The sequence below is a fragment of the Pelophylax lessonae genome (assembly GCF_965119305.1).
Source record: "Pelophylax lessonae genome assembly, chromosome: 2".
In the NCBI taxonomy this organism is placed as follows: Eukaryota; Metazoa; Chordata; class Amphibia; order Anura; family Ranidae; genus Pelophylax; species Pelophylax lessonae.
Window position 1 is genome coordinate 253,565,388 of NC_138769.1, and position 22,542 is coordinate 253,587,929.

Here is a 22,542-nt window from a genome sequence, read left to right on the forward strand (position 1 = left end):
TGATGTCCATCACAAGATTTCTGTAATGCTCAGGCCTGAGCATTAAGGTCTGCTTTAAATTTCCGAGGTCCTGCTTGCTGTAAGTTCTTCATGAAGGTGAAAAGTTCTGTGCCTGTTTTTCATACACCAGTCCATAAACTCTGTTTTTTCCCCAGGCTTCAGGTATTCTACACTGTCATACCTAATATAGGATAGGATCATATTCTTGTTTTTTACTGTATTAAAAAGTGTGGGAAATTATCTTTAGCTCCTTGAAACGCCCTGGAAATGTAAGGAATCTATCAATTTTATCTCTCAGTCTGTTAGAGTAACACACAACAAACAACCCCCTTGGTTTATTAATTTTACTTGAAGTTTTTCTTTAACCTCTTGCCAAACACACTATAGTCAAATGATGGCTATCGTGCATGTTTCCAGAAGGGCATCTATTTACATCCTCCCAGAACCCTGCTTCCCAGCACCCCTCTGGTGCACGCATTGGAGCACTCTGTGATCTCTGTGTCCTTCAGATACAGCTGATCACAGATTGAGGTAAAGGGCCAATCACAGCGGCCCTTTATCATAGAATCAGCTGTGTCCAATCTACAATGATAATCAGTACAGCTCCATCAGTGCCCATCAGTAATGCCTGTCAGTGCCAATCAGTGCTTCCTATCAGTGCCCATCAGTACCGCCTATCAGTGCCCATCAGTGATACAAATCAGTGCAGCCTATCAGTGCTGCCCCATCAGCACACATCTGTAAAGAAAAAAAATTACTTATTTACATTTTAGAAACTTTTTTTTCAAAATGTTTTTGTTTTTTTTTCATGTGTTTAGCAAAAAAAAATTAAAAACCTAGTGGTGATTAGGGTTGAGCGGACACCTAGATGTCCGTGTTCGACGGGTTCGGCCGAACTTTAAAAAAAAGTCCGGGTCCGTGTCCCGGACTTTTACCGAACTTTTCCCGGACACCGAACCCCATTGAAGTCAATGGGGACCCGAACTTTAAGGCACTAAAATGGCTCTAAAACACCAATGGAACGGGCTAGAGTGCTGCAAATGGCAGCAAAACGTAGTTAAGAGCATGGCAAGTGCTCTGCAAACAAATGTGGATAGGGAAATAACTTAAAACAACAAAAAAAAAAACAGAAAAATAAAACAATGTTCTTCATCTCTGAAGGACGAGGCCCATATGGAGTAGGAGGGAGGTTGAGGTGGTGGTGGATGTGGCGGTGTCATAGGCATGCGCACAGGGTGTGCCTGGTGTACCTGGGCACACCCTAATCACCTAGGGCACATAGCATTATCGCTCTGTTTGCCAGTGAGGCGATGGGAAAGATCTCCCTCGCACCTGCTCTGCTCTATTTCTCTTTGCCAGCAGGGAGAGTAATGTATCGGGGCCATGTACATGTAGGCAAACACATGCATGTGTATTTCAACTTTGGGGTGCACACCCTAATGCAATAGGCTGCGCACACCTATGGGCGGTGTAGGTGGAAGCGGCGGTGGAGGAGGACCAGGGCCGGATTAAGAGCATCATGGTCTTGGTGCTGAGGATTTTGAAGGGCCTTAAGGGCCGTGCCTTGGCATGCACCCAGAGGAGGAAGGGTGCAGCCATGCATGCCTAATTCAACATGGGATGCTGTCTCTGAAGCCCATAAACACATCCATGCATCGGCAACTGTCCCTCCTTGTCCGGCCTTCGCGCTGTGTGGGGAGGTTCTGAGGGTGCTGCCTGGGGAAGCGAGCATAGAAGCCAGACTTCTGTGTTTACAAGTGACAGAAGAGCGGTCACAGTGAATATGGCCAACCCGGGGCCTATATAAAAGGTAGGGGCCTGCATGGAGCTGCAGCTCCAATAGCCCCTACGTTAATCTGGCCCTGAGGAGGAGGACGAGGTAGCCAACACTGCTTCTTTTCACAAATTTTAAATGAGGGTACACCCCAAAAGAGTGAGAAAGAGCAAAAATGGAACAATGGCTGGGTAAGGTCGGTATCCATTGCTATTCTGCACAAGGTACGGAAAAGTCCCGTGGGATCCATGCCTGGTTCATTTTAATGAACGTGAGCTTGTCCACATTGTCTCTGGACAGGCGGCTGCGCTTGTCTGTTATAACACCCCCAGCCGTGCTAAATACCCGTTCAGATAATACACTGGCTGCAGGGCACGCCAGCACCTGCAAGGCGTAAAGGGCAAGCTCAGGCCATGTGCCCAATTTGGAGACCCAGAAGTTGAAGGGGGCAGACCCCTCATTCACTACATGTAGGCGTGTGCACACATACTGCTCCACCATGTTGGTAAAATGCTGCCTCCTGCTAAGATGTTCCATCTGAGCTGCTGGTGCTGCTGTTTGTTGTGGCGTGCTGGCAAAGCTTTTCCACATTTCGGCCATGCTAACCCTGCCTTCTGAGGTGCTGGCGGTGCCCTGGTTGAGTTGGCGACCTCCTCCTCCTCCTCCTCTGCCTTGTGCTTCCACTGTGGCCCCGCTGTCAGATGGGAATGCCAGCAGCATTGCGTCTACCAGCGTGCGCTTGTACTCGTGCATCTTGCGATCGCGCTCCAGTGAGTGAATTAAGGACGGTACGTTGTCCTTGTAACGGGGATCCAGCAGCGTGGCCAACCAGTAATGAGCACAAGTTAGAATGTGGGCAACTCGGCGGTCGTTGTGGAGACACTGCAGCATGTAATCGCTCATGTGTGCCAGGCTGCCCAGAGGCGACGAAAGGCTGTCCTCTGTGGGAGGTGTATCGTCCGTGTCCTCTGTATCCCCCCAGCCACGCACCAGTGATGGCCATGAGCTGGCCTGGGTGCCACCCTGCTGTGAACATGGTTCCATCTCCTCCTCCAGCTCCTCCTCCTCCTCATCCTCCTCATCCTCCAGAACTGTGCCCCTGCTGGACAATTGTGTCCCTGGCGTTTGTGTGTGCAGGAACCCACCCTCGGAGCCCCTTGCGAATGACTGCCCTGAAAGCCTTTGAAATGTTACCTCTTCATCCTCCTCCTCCTCCTCCTCATCCTGTGCCACATCCTCTTCCATCATTGCCCGAATTGTTTTTTCAAGGAGGCATAGAAGTGGGATAGTTAAGCTGAGAACGGCGTCATTGCCACTGGCCATGTTGGTGGAGTACTCAAAACAGCGCAACAAGGCACACAGGTCTCGCATGGAGGCCCAGTTATTGGTGGTGAAGTGGTGCTGTTCCGCAGAGCGACTCACGCGTGCGTGCTGCAGCTGAAACTCCACTATGGCCTGCTGCTGCTAGCACAGTCTTTGCAGCATGTGCAAGGTGGAGTTCCACCTTGTGGGCACGTCACATATGAGGCGGTGAGCGGGAAGGCCGAAGTTACGCTGCAGCCCTGCCAGGCGAGCAGCAGCAGGGTGAGAAAGCCGAAAGTGCAGCAGCTCTGACATATCGGGGTAGTTTTTAAGGAACCTCTGCACCACCAAATTCAGCACATGCGCCAGGCAAGGGATGTGCGTCAAACCGGCTAGGCCCAGAGCTGCTATGAGATTTCGCCCGTTATCGCACACCACCAGGCCGGGCTTGAGGCTCGCTGGCAGCAACCACTCATTTGTCTGCTGTTCCATGCTCCTCCACAACTCCTGCGCGGTGTGTGGTTTGTCCCCCAAACAGGCAAGTTGTAAAACTGCCTGCTGTCGTTTAGCCCTGGCCGTGCTGAAGTTGGTGGTGAAGGTATTACGCTGTCCGGATGAGGAGGCGGTAGAGGATGAGGTAGCGGAGTAGGATGAGTTAGGAACAGGAGGCAAACTGAAGCGCCCTGCAATCCTCGGTGGTGGAAGGACATGTGCCAAATTGCTATCCGCCTCAGGCCCATCCGCCACTGCATTTACCCAGTGTGCCGTTAGGGAGATATAACGCCCCTGACCGTGCTTACTGGTCCACGTATCGGTAGTTAGCTGGACCTTGGCACAGATGGCGTTGCGCAGTGCACACCTGATTTTTTCCCCCACTTGGTTGTGCAGGGAAGGAATGGCTTGCCTGGAAAAGTAGTGGCGGCTGGGCACGACGTACTGTGGGACAGCCACCGACATAAGCTTTTTAAAACTGTGCGTCTCCACCAGACGGAATGACAGCATTTCAAAGGCCAATAATTGTGAAATGCTGGAATTCAGGGCCAGGGATCGCGGGTGGGTAGGGGGGTACTTCCTCTTCCTCTCAAGTGTTTGGGTGATGGAAAGCTGAACGCTTCCACGGGACATTGTGGAGATGGTTGTTGGTGACCCAGGTGGTGGTGTTGCTGACAGATCGTCTGTTTGCGGGGTGGCAGGTGCCGGTATGACTACAGAGGTGGCTGGAGCGGCCGAGACTGCAGCAGAAGAGGAAGCAGGATGAGCCAGAGACGTTTCTTGGTTTTGAAGGTGTCTACTCCACTGCAGCTCGTGCTTTGCACTTAGATGCCTGATCATGCAGGTTGTGCTCAGGTTGAGAAGGTTTATGCCTCGCTTCAGGCTCTGATTGCACAGGGTGGAAACCACTCGTGTCCTGTCATCAGCACATTTTCTAAAGAACTTCCACGCTAGAGAACTCTTTTGAGCTGACTTTGGTGCGCTCGTTCCCTTGCTGCGTTGGGCAGTAGCAGGCGTAGTGTCTAGGGCACGGCCGCTCCGCTTCTGCACCCTGCTCCCTCTTCTGCTGTGCTGGTGGCTCTGTGCGACCACCGCCTCTTCCTCCAAACTACTCAGGTCACCTGCATGACCTTCATTCCATGTGGGGTCGAGGACCTCATCGTCCTCCACATCATCTTCCACCCAGTCTTCACCCCTGCCCTCCCTGTCGGTCTCCACAATGCTGAACGCTGCAGCAGTTGGCACCTGCGTTTCGTCATCATCGGAGACGTGCTGTGATGGTCCTTCCATGTACTCATCTTGAGAAATAAGTGGTTGGGCATCGCTGCACTCAATCTCTTCCACTTCTGGGGCAGGGCTAGGTGGATGGCCCTGGGAAACCCTGCTGACAGAGTCCTCAAAAAGAATAAGAGACTGCTCTATGGCTTGGGGCTCAGACTGCTTGAATGATTTGCAAGGGGGTGAGGTGAAAGACGGTTGGACATTGGCTGCAGGTGCCAACTCTGACCTTTCTGCAGTAGACTGGGTGGGAGACAATGTGAAGGAACTGGAGGCACTGTCAGCAGCAAACCAATCTACTATCGCCTCTCTGTGTTCTGGCCTCATCACTTCTAGAGGCGTATGATGCCCTACCAAATACTGATGCAGGTTCTGTCGCCTACTCACACTTGAGGAAGGTGTTTCACTTGTGCGTGTAGCTGGCACAGATCGACCACGTCCTCTCCTTGCAACAGGAGCTCTAGCAGCAGCACCACCACGACCCAGGCCACGGCCCCTATTTGACGCTCTCCTCATATTTCTGAAATTTAAGATCTTGCCCTAGAAAGGTCTTTATTGAATAGCGGAACAAAAGAACAACAGTATCGCACGGGTGTATCTCACAGTCAAATATGCAAACTATGCCGCAATTTAATGTTTTTTACACCAAAAGGGTGTGTATTGAATAGCGGAATAGGATAAAAAACTGTGTATCTCACACGTACAAACACAGACTAGGCCCGATTAAATTTTTTCCTACCCTAAAGGGAGGATGAGGAAGAGGAGTATGGAACAGGCAGCACCCTCAAATCTTCAGAAGTATGAGATGAACCCCAAAAACTTGGAAAGGTGGATCTCACACGTACCGACACAGACTATTCCGCAATTTAATTGAGCCACAAAGGTTTTTATTGAATAGCGGAATAGGAAATATGATAAAAAAAAAGTGTATGTTTTTCACACGTACAGAAGCACACTAGGCCCCAATTACTATTGTTTGTACACCTAAAAGGATGGATGAGGAGGAGGAGGAGGAGGAGTATAGAACAGGCAGCACCCTCAAAGCTTCAGAAGTATGAGATGAACCCCAAAAACTTGGAAAGGTGGATCTCACACGTACCGACACAGACTATTCCGCAATTTAATTGAGCCCCAAAGGTTTTTATTGAATAGCGGAATAGGAAATATGATAAAAAAAAGTGTATGTTTTTCACACGTACAGAAGCTCACTAGGCCCCAATTACTATTGTTTGTACACCTAAAAGGATGGATGAGGAGGAGGAGGAGGAGGAGTATAGAACAGGCAGCACCCTCAAAGCTTCAGAAGTATGAGATGAACCCCAAAAACTTGGAAAGGTGGATCTCACACGTACAGACACAGACTATTCCGCAATTTAATTGAGCCCCAAAGGTTTTTATTGAATAGCGGAATAGGAAATATGATCAAAAAAAGTGTATGTTTTTCACACGTACAGAAGCAAACTAGGCCCCAATTACTATTGTTTGTACACCTAAAAGGATGGATGAGGAGGAGGAGGAGGAGGAGTATAGAACAGGCAGCACCCTCAAAGCTTCAGAAGTATGAGATGAACCCCAAAAACTTGGAAAGGTGGATCTCACACGTACCGACACAGACTATTCCGCAATTTAATTGAGCCCCAAAGGTTTTTATCGAATAGCGGAATAGGAAATATGATAAAAAAAAAGTGTATGTTTTTCACACGTACAGAAGCACACTAGGCCCCAATTACTATTGTTTGTACACCTAAAAGGATGGATGAGGAAGAGGAGGAGGAGGAGTATAGAACAGGCAGCACCCTCAAAGGTTCAGAAGTATGAGATGAACCCCAAAAACTTGGAAAGGTGGATCTCACACGTACCGACACAGACTATTCCGCAATTTAATTGAGCCCCAAAGGTTTTTATTGAATAGCGGAATAGGAAATATGATAAAAAAAAAGTGTATGTTTTTCACACGTACAGAAGCACACTAGGCCCCAATTACTATTGTTTGTACACCTAAAAGGATGGATGAGGAGGAGGAGGAGGAGGAGTATAGAACAGGCAGCACCCTCAAAGCTTCAGAAGTATGAGATGAACCCCAAAAACTTGGAAAGGTGGATCTCACACGTACCGACACAGACTATTCCGCAATTTAATTGAGCCCCAAAGGTTTTTATTGAATAGCGGAATAGGAAATATGATCAAAAAAAAGTGTATGTTTTTCACACGTACAGAAGCACACTAGGCCCCAATTACTATTGTTTGTACACCTAAAAGGATGGATGAGGAAGAGGAGGAGGAGGAGTATAGAACAGGCAGCACCCTCAAAGCTTCAGAAGTATGAGATGAACCCCAAAAACTTGGAAAGGTGGATCTCACCCGTACCGACACAGACTATTCCGCAATTTAATTGAGCCCCAAAGGTTTTTATTGAATAGCGGAATAGGAAATATGATCAAAAAAAAGTGTATGTTTTTCACACGTACAGAAGCACACTAGGCCCCAATTACTATTGTTTGTACACCTAAAAGGATGGATGAGGAGGAGGAGGAGGAGGAGTATAGAACAGGCAGCACCCTCAAAGCTTCAGAAGTATGAGATGAACCCCAAATACTTGGAAAGGTGGATCTCACACGTACCGACACAGACTATTCCGCAATTTAATTGAGCCCCAAAGGTTTTTATCGAATAGCGGAATAGGAAATATGATAAAAAAAAAGTGTATGTTTTTCACACGTACAGAAGCACACTAGGCCCCAATTACTATTGTTTGTACACCTAAAAGGATGGATGAGGAAGAGGAGGAGGAGGAGTATAGAACAGGCAGCACCCTCAAAGGTTCAGAAGTATGAGATGAACCCCAAAAACTTGGAAAGGTGGATCTCACACGTACCGACACAGACTATTCCGCAATTTAATTGAGCCCCAAAGGTTTTTATTGAATAGCGGAATAGGAAATATGATAAAAAAAAGTGTATGTTTTTCACACGTACAGAAGCACACTAGGCCCCAATTACTATTGTTTGTACACCTAAAAGGATGGATGAGGAGGAGGAGGAGGAGGAGTATAGAACAGGCAGCACCCTCAAAGCTTCAGAAGTATGAGATGAACCCCAAAAACTTGGAAAGGTGGATCTCACACGTACCGACACAGACTATTCCGCAATTTAATTGAGCCCCAAAGGTTTTTATTGAATAGCGGAATAGGAAATATGATCAAAAAAAAGTGTATGTTTTTCACACGTACAGAAGCACACTAGGCCCCAATTACTATTGTTTGTACACCTAAAAGGATGGATGAGGAAGAGGAGGAGGAGGAGTATAGAACAGGCAGCACCCTCAAAGCTTCAGAAGTATGAGATGAACCCCAAAAACTTGGAAAGGTGGATCTCACCCGTACCGACACAGACTATTCCGCAATTTAATTGAGCCCCAAAGGTTTTTATTGAATAGCGGAATAGGAAATATGATCAAAAAAAAGTGTATGTTTTTCACACGTACAGAAGCACACTAGGCCCCAATTACTATTGTTTGTACACCTAAAAGGATGGATGAGGGGGCGGAGCCGGCTAGCGAGGTGAATGGCAGCTTCAGCCTGCAGCTCCTCGCCACGCAGACAGACCGGAGCATATTACAACGGAGAGGGTCACTCCACGCTACCACAGCTACACTCCGGACACCTGCGAACCTCGACCGGACATGTCCCACAAGCGGAAAGATCGTGGAAAGCCGGGTAAGATGTTGAACTTCTTCACCCCAAATACCAGGCCGCGCAGCCAAGATGGCGCCGGCCCGCCACGCTCATCACAGCCCCAACGCTTACCATCCCCAAGCTCCAGAGACAGTGGGAATCCCTCGGGCATGCTAAACAGCGAGGGGGGCCACCCGCCACAGTCCTCCCCGACGTCTCAGTCTAATAGCCCGGTGAAGTCCAAACAAAAAACGGACCATGCTGCCGCAGTTCCTTCACAGGGCATCACCATTAATGACACCCTGGAATTCCAGGAAACTATGGCAGCTCTCCCTGCAGGTGATCAGCCTGTGATGGCCTCTATGTTAAGGGACATGATGCTCTCACTGCGCTCTGCTATACACTCTGACATGCTGCAATTAATGTCTCAATGCAATACTGCAGTGGTTGCTGTGACTGACAGAGTGACAAAAATTGAAGACAAGATGGGGGAGTTTGCCAACACATTTAACGACATGGTAGATGCCCATAACGACCACGATGACGAAATAATATGGCTTAAATCTAAAGTGGCAGACCTTGAGGATCGTTCCAGACGGAACAATATCAAAATCAGGGGTATACCCGAATCGGTTAAACCTCAAGATCTGTCTGAATACTTCACTTCCATTATGCAGGACTTGTTACCGAATGTTGCACCCACTGACCTAGCAATTGACAGGATCCACAGGTTACCGAAACCTAAACACATTCCAGACGAATACCCCAGAGATGCTATCGCCAGAATACATTTTTACACTGTGAAGGAGAGGGTCATGGCACGGATGAGGAAGGCAGTGGACCTCCCGGCCAGCGTGCAAGGCCTGTCACTATATGCAGACTTATCTGCCCACACCATGAACAGGAGAAGAAATTTGTTAACCGTAACAAAACCCTTGAGAAACCACCATATCCAGTATCGCTGGAACTATCCGGCAACACTTCTAGTCACTAAAGGGGACAAGGAATTCAAAATAACAACCCTGGAATTCGGCATTAACCTGCTCCGTCAGTGGGGTATAATGGACTCTGATGATCCAGATGTGCAACGCCATTCTAGGGGCCCTGATCGTTCTCCATCCACCTGATTGAGGACTCCTACCAGCAAATATACACGTGCTTCATATGGGAGTTGACCCTCCATTCATTAAACCGTCAAGTTATGAATATCCGGCAGTTCTGTTCGGCTGCTTATAGTATTTTTGTACTAATTGCCCCAAGTTAGCAGATTCTATTCTGCTCAGATTTCCACCCGGATATCGTCTAATTTTTACCTACAGGCGCCAACGGTTCCGAGCGCCTTGTGTTGTGTGTGTTCACCCCTTTTATCACTCTTCATATTTTGTTTCTGTTCTTTTTTTTTGACTATTTTTGACGTTCGCACCTTGCTGTGCTCACTCAGTTTCAAAACACCATGTCTTTCAAACTGACATCATTGAACGTTCGAGGTCTTAATAGTCCGTTTAAACGTCATATGCTATACAGAGAACTTAAAGCACAAAAATGTGATGTCATGCTCGTTCAAGAAACCCACTTCTGTGTAGCTACTCACCCCATGCTCAAGTTCAAGCAATTCCCACATGTCTACTATGCCAATGGCCCTAAGAAAAGAGGGGGAGTGGCCATCCTCATTAAAGACTCTGTGGATTATAAATACATTTCACACCACTCTGACCCTGACGGACGTTTCATCCTGTTGAAGTGCACGTTAAACTCAGTCGCATATTCCATCATCAACGTCTATGCCCCCAATACTAACCAAAATTTTTTTTTAAAGAAGCTATGGAAAAGCATTAAACCGGATCTCTCAGGATTTGTGTTGCTGGGAGGGGATCTGAACTTGGTACCTAAATGTCACCAGGCCACTTCAAGAGATCATCCAAAACATCCCCGCAGAGCGGACTTATCCAAATTTTTGATTTCCTCAGACCTGCAGGACATCTGGAGATGCCATCACTCCTCGGAGAAGGACTTTTCCTTTTTTTCCAAAGTTCACTCCTCATACTCCAGGATTGATGTAATCCTCTCTGATAAATTTTTGCTACAACAGGTAGTGGAATCTACTATAGGCCAAATTACCTGGTCGGATCATGCTCCAGTCTCAGTGACTATAGGCCCTCGGGTCTGCTCCACGAGAGCCAACAGATGGAAAAACGATATTAATATCTTTTGTGACCCGAAGACTTCCTCCGAGGTCCAAGTGGCCCTGGAGGAATTCTTCCGCACCAATGACAATGGGGAAACTTGCCCGTTTACAATATGGAACGCCCATAAGGCATTTATGCGAGGTTTCCTCATGTCTAAAAGTGCAGCTAAACGGAGGCAGAGGAGGCAGCAGTTGGAAGACATATTACAAAAAATACAACAGTTAGAATCTCTTAACAAACAAAATCAACTTCCGCATATCACTGACCAATTGACGCAGGCCCAAAACGAGTTGCGCTTGCTGCTACTTGGACAGCATCAAACTCAAATTCGTAAATTGAAAGCTAATTTTTTTGCTCACGGAAACAAGGCTGGCAAACTTTTGGCCAACCACCTAAAAGACGAACGCATCCGACAGCGTATTTCTAAGCTGACTCACCACTCGACTGGCCAGACTTTGACCAACCCCAAAGACATCGCAGATGCCTTCAGCCATTACTATGGCTCCCTATATAATTTGAAGGATGACGTGTCCACCCCCCAGCCGTCCCCGGAGGACATAGACAATTTTCTAGCCTCAGTCTCCCTACCCAAACTGACTCCATCAGCACTATCGGACTTGAATCTCCCTATTTCAGCGACGGAAATCTCCACTGCAATCCATTCCCTACCCTTAAAAAAAGCTCCGGGCCCTGATGGGTTCTCATCAGAATATTATAAACAATATGTGCAAATTTTGGCACCAAGACTTCAAGATGTGTTCCGCAAAGCTGCCTCGTCTGCCTCCTTTCCTCCAGAAATGTTGGAGGCTACTGTGATAACGCTTCCTAAGCCGGGGAAACCCCCGGACTGTGCGAAGAATTTCAGACCCATATCGCTACTGAATGTGGATCTGAAGGTCTATGCAAAAATTTTGGCCAACAGGTTGGCTAGGTTCCTGCCTGACATCATTAAACAGGACCAGGTGGGTTTTGTGCTGGGCCGTCAGGCTACTGACGCTACAAGGCGCCTCCTGAATCTCATCCACCATGCTGAGTCCACACGTACGCCCGCAGTGTTCCTGTCCCTTGATGCCGAAAAGGCTTTTGACAGGATTCACTGGGGATATCTCCACAAAGTTTTGCAACGTTTCGGCATGGGGGGTGAGATTTTGGACGCAATTATGGCCCTTTACACTAAGCCTTCGGCCTACGTCTACACGGAAGGTATGTTTTCTACGAAATTTGATATCACAAATGGGACCAGGCAGGGATGCCCACTTTCTCCACTGGTCTTCGTTCTCCTGATGGAGCCTCTGGCAGAAAGGATTAGAAATCACCCGGACATCAGAGGTCTGGACATCCACGGTATTCCAAATAAGATATCATTGTTCGCGGACGATGTTATCTTATCCATGACAGCCCCGGATACATCCCTTGTTGCAGCTCAGGAGGTTCTTCAGGAATTTCACTCCATTTCATACTACAAGATCAATGACACTAAGTCACACATGCTAGGGGTGGGACTCAATGATAAAATGCAAACAGAGATTACACGCCTGGTGCCCTTCCAGTGGAGCCGGGGCCCCATCGACTATTTGGGAATTAAACTGGCGAGCAATATGAGGGATCTGTTTAAAGTTAACTTTACCCCATTTATGGACACCTTGACAGGTGACTTTGAAAGATACGGTAAACATTTCCTCTCATGGTCGGGCAGGAATGCCGCATTTAAAATGATAACATTCCCGAAGCTCCTGTACCTATTCAGGGCGCTTCCCATTGGGATTCCCCAGGCGTTTTATCGTAAAATACAATCCGTGGTCTCCAGGTTCTTGTGGGCCGGGATGAAACCCCGATGTTCCCATAGGAATCTGGTTAGACATCCCCTAGTGGGGGGCATGGGGGTTCCAGATGTGAGGGATTACCATATAGCAGCTATCCTCACACAATCCATTCATTGGTTGAAACCGGAACAGGCTCCCAACTGGACCCAGCTGGAACGGTCAGAGGTATCACAAGGGTCCCTAACTGACTTGATACTGAGCACCCCTCTAGCTAGACGCACATTATCCACACCGCACCCAACTATAAGTGCTACAATACAGGCCTGGCAGTACTTTTTTACCCACAGTGCCACGGTAGGTGGCAGAGTAGATGTTCCTGTCCCACTGACGTCCCTCTCCTTCCTCTCCCCGGATCTGAAGGTGAGCCACTGGCCAACTTTTGGCTTACGTACTATCCAAGACTTTAAGCAACATCAGGGTGAATCTTCCTTTGCCACCAGGTGTGCGAGGTTCCCCTCCTTTGCCAGGGAGTTTCTCACGTTTCAGAGGGTAGCACGATTGATCTCTACTCTAGACAAAACCAGCATCTCTATGCCTGCACAGGTTCACTCTCTGTGTTTTGGGCCTGGCGCAAGGCTCAAGGGTATAGGCACATTCTATACAGCTCTCCAAGATAAAGGGTCATTTATCAAAAACACCCATCATCTCAAATGGGAAGGCGAACTCAATCAAGAATTCACCACTAAACAATGGCTAAACTCATATAAGCTTACCAGAGCACACACTAGGTGCTCCAACTTCAGGGAAGGGCTTCAAAAATTGCATCTCAGGTGGTATAAAACACCATACACGATTGCCAAATACTCTCCTGAGGCATCTAACCTATGCTGGAGGGGGTGCGGTCAAGTGGGCACCTTGCTACATGTGGTGTGGTCCTGTGTATCTCTGAGAAGTTTCTGGGCCTCTGTATCCAAACTTATTGCTTCCATCACAGGAATTCTAAACAAAGTTACGGTTGAGCAGGCCATCCTGGGTATTAATGTAGACAGGTACCCCCCCCAGTTTAGGACTGTTGTTCAAAATATCCTTTTCGCTGCTAGACTATCCATAGCTCGTAAGTGGAAAGGTGCAGAGGTTCCCTCGCAGAGGGAGGTCATTCAACTTGTGGGAGAATCTTTTATTTATGAAAAAACCCTAGCATATACTGAACTTAAAGTGAGACAATTTCAGGCCAATTGGTCGATCTGGAACGATTATTTTCCCAAACATAGCATGAGCTGAGCCCAACTATAAGTGGGCGGCGGTTGCGGGGTGGGCAGGGCGGAGGGAAGCTGGACTCAACATGGGGGGTGGCAGCAAGTTCCCGGGACGGGGCACCCCTATCGAGCCATACAAAAATTACTACTTAAGGATAAAGTGTAGAAATGGGTCGCATGTCCCTCCGCCCTCCCCTTTCTCCTCCTGATCAGGTATTGTAGTAGCATACATTCAGATGTTGGCTAACGAGTTCGTTTACTACAATTATCCCCACAAATGTTCCCAGTAAGGGGCGGTAGGCCTCATATGTGTGTTTTCTAGATGGCATTATATATTACTTGTTTGTTTGATGACATTGCAATTCTTTCTTCTTTTTTTTTTTCTTCTCTTTCTTTTTTTTTTTTTTTTTTTTTTTTTGTTTTCTCTATTGAATGCAAAGTTGTGATATGTACATTGCTTCGTTTCATCGTACATGTATGTTATTCCTGTGTTTTATTTTATTATCTGAAAACCAAATAAAAAGATTTTGAAAAAAAAAAAGGATGGATGAGGAGGAGGAGGAGGAGGAGTATAGAACAGGCAGCACCCTCAAAGCCTCAGAAGTATGAGATTGTGTTCACTGTACCCCACAAAGATTGTGTTCACTGTACCCCACAAAGATTGTGTTCACTGTACCCCACAAAGGTTTTGTTCACTGCACCCCACAAAGATTGTGTTCACTGTACCCCACAAAGGTTTTGTTCACTGCACCCCACAAAGATTGTGTTCACTGTACCCCACAAAGATTGTGTTCACTGCACCCCAAAAGGATTGTCTTCTCTGCACCCCACAAAGATTGTGTTCACTGTACCCCACAAAGGTTTTGTTCACTGCACCCCACAAAGATTGTGTTCACTGTACCCCACAAAGGTTGTGGTCACTGCACCCCACAAAGATTGTGTTCACTGCACCCCACAAAGATTGTGTTCACTGTACCCCACAAAGGTTTTGTTCACTGCACCCCACAAAGATTGTGTTCACTGTACCCCACAAAGATTGTGTTCACTGCACCCCAAAAGGATTGTCTTCTCTGCACCCCACAAAGATTGTGTTCACTGTACCCCACAAAGGTTTTGTTCACTGCACCCCACAAAGATTGTGTTCACTGTACCCCACAAAGGTTGTGGTCACTGCACCCCACAAAGATTGTGTTCACTGCACCCCACAAAGATTGTGTTCACTGTACCCCACAAAGGTTTTGTTCACTGCACCCCACAAAGGTTTTGTTCACTGCACCCCACAAAGATTGTGTTCACTGTACCCCACAAAGATTGTGTTCACTGCACTCCAAAAGGATTGTCTTCACTGCACCCCACAAAGATTGTGTTCACTGTACCCCACAAAGGTTTTGTTCACTGCACCCCACAAAGATTGTGTTCACTGTACCCCCCAAAGATTTTGTTCACTGCACCCCACAAGGATTGTCTTCACTGCACCCCACAAGGATTGTCTTCACTGCACCCCACAAAGATTGTGTTCACTGTACCCCACAAAGATTGTGTTCACTGCACTCCAAAAGGATTGTCTTCACTGCACCCCACAAAGATTGTGTTTACTGCACCCCACAAAGATTGTGTTCACTGCACCCCACAAAGATTGTGTTCACTGTACCCCCCAAAGATTTTGTTCACTGCACCCCACAAGGATTGTCTTCACTGCACCCCACAAGGATTGTCTTCACTGCACCCCACAAAGATTGTGTTCACTGCACCCCACAAAGATTGTGTTCACTGTACCCCACAAAGATTTTGTTCACTGCACTCCAAAAGGATTGTCTTCACTGCACCCCACAAAGATTGTGTTCACTGTACCCCACAAAGGTTTTGTTCACTGCACCCCACAAAGATTGTGTTCACTGTACCCCACAAAGGTTTTGTTCACTGCACCCCACAAAGATTGTGTTCACTGTACCCCACAAAGATTGTGTTCACTGTACCCCACAAAGGTTTTGTTCACTGCACCCCACAAAGATTGTGTTCACTGTACCCCACAAAGGTTGTGTTCACTGCACCCCACAAAGGTTTTGTTCACTGCACCCCACAAAGATTGTGTTCACTGCACCCCACAAAGATTGTGTTCACTGTACCCCACAAAGGTTTTGTTCACTGCACCCCACAAAGATTGTGTTCACTGTACCCCACAAAGATTTTGTTCACTGCACTCCAAAAGGATTGTCTTCACTGCACCCCACAAAGATTGTGTTCACTGTACCCCACAAAGGTTTTGTTCACTGCACCCCACAAAGATTGTGTTCACTGTACCCCACAAAGGTTTTGTTCACTGCACCCCACAAAGATTGTGTTCACTGTACCCCCCAAAGATTTTGTTCACTGCACCCCACAAGGATTGTCTTCACTGCACCCCACAAGGATTGTCTTCACTGCACCCCACAAAGATTGTGTTCACTGTACCCCACAAAGATTTTGTTCACTGCACCCCACAAAGATTGTGGTCACTGTACCCCACAAAGATTTTGTTCACTGCACTCCAAAAGGATTGTCTTCACTGCACCCCACAAAGATTGTGTTCACTGTACCCCACAAAGGTTTTGTTCACTGCACCCCACAAAGATTGTGTTCACTGTACCCCACAAAGGTTTTGTTCACTGCACCCCACAAAGATTGTGTTCACTGTACCCCACAAAGATTGTGTTCACTGTACCCCACAAAGGTTTTGTTCACTGCACCCCACAAAGATTGTGTTCACTGTACCCCACAAAGGTTGTGTTCACTGCACCCCACAAAGGTTTTGTTCACTGCACCCCACAAAGATTGTGTTCACTGCACCCCACAAAGATTGTGTTCACTGTACCCCACAAAGGTTTTGTTCACTGCACCCCACAAAGATTGTGTTCACTGTACCCCACAAAGATTGTGTTCACTGCACTCCAAAAGGATTGTCTTCACTGCACCCCACAAAGATTGTGTTCACTGTACCCCACAAAGGTTTTGTTCACTGCACCCCACAAAGATTGTGTTCACTGTACCCCACAAAGGTTTTGTTCACTGCACCCCACAAAGATTGTGTTCACTGTACCCCCCAAAGATTTTGTTCACTGCACCCCACAAGGATTGTCTTTACTGCACCCCACAAGGATTGTCTTCACTGCACCCCACAAGGATTGTCTTCACTGCACCCCACAAAGATTATGTTCACTGCACCCCACAAAGGTTTTGTTCACTGCACCGCACAAAGATTGTGTTCACTGTACCCCCCCCAAAGATTTTGTTCACTGCACCCCACAAGGATTGTCTTCTCTGCACCCCACAAAGATTGTGTTCACTGTACCCCCCAAAGATTTTGTTCACTGCACCCCACAAGGATTGTCTTCACTGCACCCCACAAGGATTGTCTTCACTGCACCCCACAAAGATTGTGTTCACTGTACCCCCACAAAGGTTTTGTTCACTGCACCCCACAAAGATTTTTTTCACTGCACTCCAAAAGGATTGTGTTCACTGCACCCCAAAAAGATTGTGTTCACTGCAGCCCACACACAGAAAAATGGATGTGTATCACTGACACCTGCCTATCACCTATCCCACACCACACAGCAATATCGATTGTAGTTTGTAGAACACACTTTCCCTAAAATTCAGCAGACTCTGTCCCTAACAGGATTGAGAAGAGATCGTAGATCAGGAGAACTAAGTGCAGACCCCACCCCACACAGCAATATCGATTGTAGTTTGTCGAACACACTGACCCTATAATTCAGCAGACTCTATCCCTAAAATGCCTACAACTCGCCCTGCCTAAACACTCCGACCTGTCCCTCAATTCTATCCGGACACAAATGGTTTTTTCCTGCCTATCTTTCCCTAATCAGCAGCCAGCACGTTGATGTGTGCTCTGTCCCTGATCTAAGCAGCATAATGACGCCGCTGCGGCTGCCTTGAACTTATAAAGACTTGGTCACATGCTTCAGACGGCCAATCACAGCTACTGAGACATTTGCAGGCATGGCTGGGATGGCTTAAGGCACACCAGTTAAACGATTGTTGATTGGCTGTTGAAAGCCCGCCATGAAAAGAGCGCCAAAGCATGCAAAACCCGGAAATAAAACGACCGAACACGGATTTTTACCCGAATATACAGTAAAGTGTCCGTGTTCGTGTTCGGGTAACAAAAATCCAATTATTCGGTACGAACACGAATAATACAGTCCGTGTTCGCTCAACACTAGTGGTGATTAAATACCACAAAAATAAAGCTATGTCTCAAAAAAATTATAAACATACAGTGTTGCATTAAAAGGCAATTGTCATTCAAAGTGTGACATCGCTGAAAGCTGAAAATTGGCGTGGTCAGGAAGGGGGTGAACCTGCTCAGTAGGCAATTGATTAATCAGTTCTTGAACAATTAGAAAAGAATTGTACTTTCCAGAAATTAAAGTGTAACCTTTAAACTTACTGCTGACAAAGAATTACTGTTTTACACATGTTGCTGTGTAGGTATAGTTTGGATTGTGTGTTTCTGTCTTTTGCACACACTCAAAGTAAAAAATTATGTATTTGCCGCACCTATTTTTTGAGAGATATGGTTACAAGAGAGTGATGTAAATCAAATATAAAAACTTGCACCTGACATACACTAGAGCACAAACCATTGCATTTGCACAATTTTACAAATCAATTTGAGCTGCTTGTTTAATAATTCATAAACAATTGGCTGTTGAAGTTAAAGACAAAAATGATGACAGCTAAGACACCTGGGCATCACATCTGCAGTTTCTTTACAATTCTGTCTTTGACATACTCTACAAACTTACTGACAGGAATGCCTATTCTTGTGATGGAAACCGGTTGCACTAATCACAAAATGAATCTTCACCAATAAATCTTTTTATATTTCTAATGCTGTAATGATGATAATTATGGTGTAAAATGTACACAAGCTTGCTTATAGAATGACTTCCTGTGCTGAAACATCACCAATCTCCCTGACTGTGGTACAAAATATTAATGACAACTAAAATCAAAAGAAAATCTGTACAACCTATCATTATATTTACAAGAGGAAAAAAAACTTCTCAGCCAGCTGAAAGCTGGAACAGTAAAAAGATATCTCTCCACCTCTTAAGTACAAATAACCCAATAGTGTACAGTGCTGCCCTCTCCTTGATACTCAAATATGAAACCATAAAAAATATTTACTGCGTGCTTTACAAAAGGAAAATAATATACAAACAGAAAAAAAAAATCAAAGTCCAAACCCACTTATAAAGTATATAAAGACAAAATAGTTAGAAATAAATAAATAAAAAAAAAAGAAACAGTTTAAAAACATCAATCCACGAGCAAACTTTGTTTAGTCCAAGTACAAAGCAGATCTTGGCAAAACATTCACTATATTGCCAAAAATATTGGGACACCTGCCTTTACACGCACATGCATTTTAATAGCATCCCAGTTTTAGTGTGTAGGGTTTATTATTGGTTTGGCCCACACTTTGCAGCTATAACAGCATCAACTTTTCTGGGAAGGCTGTCCACAAGGTTTTGGGGTGTGTTTATGGGAATTTTTAACCATTCTTCCAGAAATGCATTTGTTGTGAGGTGAGATGTTGAATGAGAAGGCCTGGCTCGCAGTCTCCCCTCCAATTCATCCTAAAGATGTTCTATCGGGTTGCGTTCAGAACTCTGTGCAGGCCAGTCAATTTTCTCCACCCCAAACTTGCTCATCCATCCCTGTATGGACCTTGCTTTATTCATTGGAACAAATAATTTGGTGGAGGCGACATTATAGTGTGGGGTTGTTTTTTTCAGGGGTTGGGCTTGGCTCCTTAGTTCCAGTGAAGGGAACTATTAAGGTGCCAGCATACAAAGACATTTTGGACAATTTCAAGCTCCCAACTTTGTGGGAAGAGTTTGGGGATGGCCCCTTCCTGTTCCAACATGACTGCGCACCAGTGCACAAAGTAAGGTCCATAAAGACATGGATGAGCTTGTTTGGGGTGTAGGAACTTGACTAGCCTGCACAGTCCTGTGCTAAACCCGATAGAACACCTTTGGGATGAATTTGAGTGGAAACTGCGAGCCAGGCCTTCTTGTCCTACATCAGTGTCTAACCTCACAAATGTGCTTCAGTGAACATCAATATATAACTACTGAAACTCTGTGCAAGTGTGTAAACAAATTAAAAATGTGCAAACAAAATTTAGCAGTAAGTACAGCAGGGGATATCACCTTATATGCACAAACCTAAATAAACTCTGTAGCGTCAAGTGTTGGGATCTGTAAGCCAGTTTGCTTATTTTTCATGAGCATGGGCTTTTAATATATGTAAGTCTATTAATTTTTAAAGAAAGCATTTTAAATAGACTTTCTACACTATGTTCTTTACCCTTTTTTCCCTTGAGCTTTATGCTGAAGTCGGTTAGAGATGGGACTGGATGACAGTAAGGAATACCTGCCAGGTTACCATTACAGAGGTGCATCAGTGACTACTGATCTACTTGTCTGTGGCTTTGCTTTACATGACTTCTCTTTAGTTAGAGATTCATGTCCATCTGGTAAGCCTATACCTTATCACTTCAGGTGAAGGTGGTGGATTCTTTCTGTGCATTCCTTGGTGTTGTTTTGGAGAAGAAGTTACTATCTTTTGTTTCTTTGCTACATTTAAAGTGGAAGTATAGCCTAATACCTTAGATTCTCCCCTGCAATCATTAATGTGAGCCTTATGTGTCAGCCATATGAGTTCAGCCTTATGTGTCAAAATAAAAAAATCCCAGTTTTACTACCTTTATTTTGCAGTTTTCAGTGCTGTCATATGACTTCATACCCACTTGCTGCTCTTGGACTCAGCAGGAAGAGCGATTGGTTACTGAAAGCTAGTGACATCACTTCCAGGGAGCGACACTGTTCCTAGGTAGCCAGTGGGCGTATAGAGGATGGGAGGAGCTGATCATAGATCCCCATCCAGTGTTCTCTTATCAGTAAGCATGCATTGTACCTCCTAATTCATGACAAAATGAAGAAAAAAAAAGACCCATCCACACAGGACACCGGGAGGGGTGCACATATACTGTATAACTGTACTGGGCTTTGAATGAAGACTATCATAGGAGAAGGAAGCTGGACATGGGGGGAAGGGAGGAACTGTCAGTGTGGCTTTAAGTGCTCTGGGGTCTCAGCTCTACGTCTACAATAATCATAGTACAGGCACATTTCCACTAGTGCGACTAATCAATGGCATTCGTTCCCATCTATACAACTTTGAAAATCAGCGACCTTGAAAAGGTGCCTGCACTACTTTGATGCAACTTTTGATGTGACTTTGATCAGTGCCACCTGTGCCCTACAGTGCCACCTGTGCCACTACAGAGCCACATTAGTGCCACTACAGTGCTCATCTGTGACCTAAAGTGCCATCAATGCTCTACAGTGCCCATCAGTGCCACATCAGTGCCCATCAGTGCCACGTCAGTGCCACTACAGTGCTTATCAATGCCACTACAGTGTATGTCAGTGCCACATGAGTGCCATCAGTGCCACATCAGCGCTCATCTGTGCCCTACAGTGTCACCTGTGCCACTACAGTGCCACTACAGTGCTCATCTGTGACCTAAAGTGCCATCAATGCTCTACAGTGCCCATAACCACAACAGTGCCCCAAAATGCTTATTTGTGCCAGTACAGTGCAATCAGTGCTCATTTGCACCATTACAGTGCTCTACAGGGCAATCAGTGCCACTGCAGTGCTTATCAGTGCTACATCAGTGTCACTACAGTGCCATCAATGCCACTACAGTGCCCATCAGTGCCACATCAGTGCCACTACAGTGCTCATCAGTGACGCTACAGTGCCCAAAAGTAAAAATTTGTGCCCATTAGTGAGTGCTCATCAGTGCCACCCTATCAGTGGATCCTCATCAGCGCCCCTCAGTGCCACCTTATCAGTGCATATTAGTGCAAGATAATCAGTGCAGCCTCAGTGCACCCTCATCAGTGCATATAAGTGCACCCTCATCAGTGTACATAAGTGCACCTTCATCAGCACCTCTCAGTACACCCTCATCAGAACCCAGCATTGCAGCCTTTTCAGCACCCAGCAGTGCAACCTCATTAGACCAGCCTCATCAGCACCCATCAGTACAGCCACATCTGTCCAAGTTCCCCTATTGCAGAAGTTTGCCACCACAGCCCACAGTCACCAGTATGGCTATTTTTTTTTTCCAGCGAGGAGGCATAGCAGCTTCTTAGCTTGACCGACGAGAGCAGCGGGGAGCTCTCTGAGTCTGATTCTGATTTGGAATTTGAACCCATTTTAAGCTGTGGGTCTGCTACAGAATCGAAGGAAGAAGAAAGTGGGTCCATGAAACGAAGGTGTTCTGGCAAGGAGCAGGCTGCCACAGATAAATCAGTGGCATCAACCAGCAGCTTAGTACCATCCACCATTAGGGCAGTGACATCCACTAGTAGCGCAGTGGCATCCACAAGAAATAGAGTACCACTCCAAGAAAGGCCAAGCACTAGTGAGGTGTCACCTCAGCCCCAAAGGGTTAGAACCCATGCCAGCCTTCACTATGCCCTTCAAAACCCTCTGTGGCTTCACTCTAATTCAGGAGCAGCAAACATCCCCCTTTTACTGTCCAGCCAGGTGTCCAGGTGAACACAGAGTATTTTGCTCGTATTGACTTTTTTTATTTAATTTTTACCCATCGTGGCCCAGTGTAACCTCTATGCACAGCAGTTCATCTCAAGCAACCCAGGTTGAAGTTAAGCCCTTCCCTATGAGTAGAGAGAACTAACAGTGGAGGAATTTTGAATATTTTTAG